The sequence below is a fragment of the Tupaia chinensis genome, unplaced genomic scaffold, assembly GCF_000334495.1.
Source record: "Tupaia chinensis unplaced genomic scaffold, TupChi_1.0 Scaffold000201_1, whole genome shotgun sequence".
NCBI classification, from domain to species: Eukaryota; Metazoa; Chordata; class Mammalia; order Scandentia; family Tupaiidae; genus Tupaia; species Tupaia belangeri.
Window position 1 is genome coordinate 898,552 of NW_006159676.1, and position 708 is coordinate 899,259.

Consider the following 708-nt stretch of genomic DNA (forward strand, 5'->3'; position numbering starts at 1 on the left):
GTCTCTCTGTCTCTCTGGTGAGTGCATTCACAGTCTAGCAACCTTAATAAAAAAAAAAAGGGCCAGGGACCAGCAGGTGGCATGGAGGTTAAGGCACTGGACTCCCACATGGCCGATTGTGGTTGGAGTCCCAGACCTGGTAACTTGCTTTCTCACAATCCCTCTCTCTCTCTCTGGTAATAGTAAACAGAGTTGGGAACCAGCAGTTACCGTCATGGCTATGTCGTTGGACTCCCACGTAGTCGACCGTGGTTCGCGTCCCAGACTCGGTGGCTTAAAACTCAGGCCGGGTGCATGTGCGTGCGTGCCCAAGATTCCAAGAGGAGAATGGAGGAGAAGGGATTGTGGCGTGGCCATCCCCCCTGAGGAGTGATTTCTCGCTTTCTGTCTCTCTGTCTCTTCTCTGTCGGGTATGCGCACACGCTCTATAGTGAAAACCTCTCCAAAAAAAAAGAAAAAGAAAAAATGCTGTCTAAGTAAATAAAGATAAATGTTTAAAAAAATAGTAAACAGAGTTAAAATACCTTGCTGTACTTACTTATCTATTTTATTTATTTATTTATTTATATTTTAATATTTGACCAGAGAGAGAGAAAAAGCAAGTCACCAGGTCCAGGACTCAACCCATGGTCGGCCCTGGAGGAGTCTAGTGCCTTAACCACCACATCATCTCCTGGCTCCCAAATAAATATTCTTTTTTTTTTTTAA

At 44.5% G+C, this 708-nt stretch overlaps 1 protein-coding gene across 1 annotated transcript in view; it reads right to left on the reverse strand.

Annotated features, from left to right (window-relative positions):
- Positions 1-708, reverse strand: part of NCAN (neurocan) — a 54,498-nt gene that overhangs the window by 47,454 nt on the left and 6,336 nt on the right.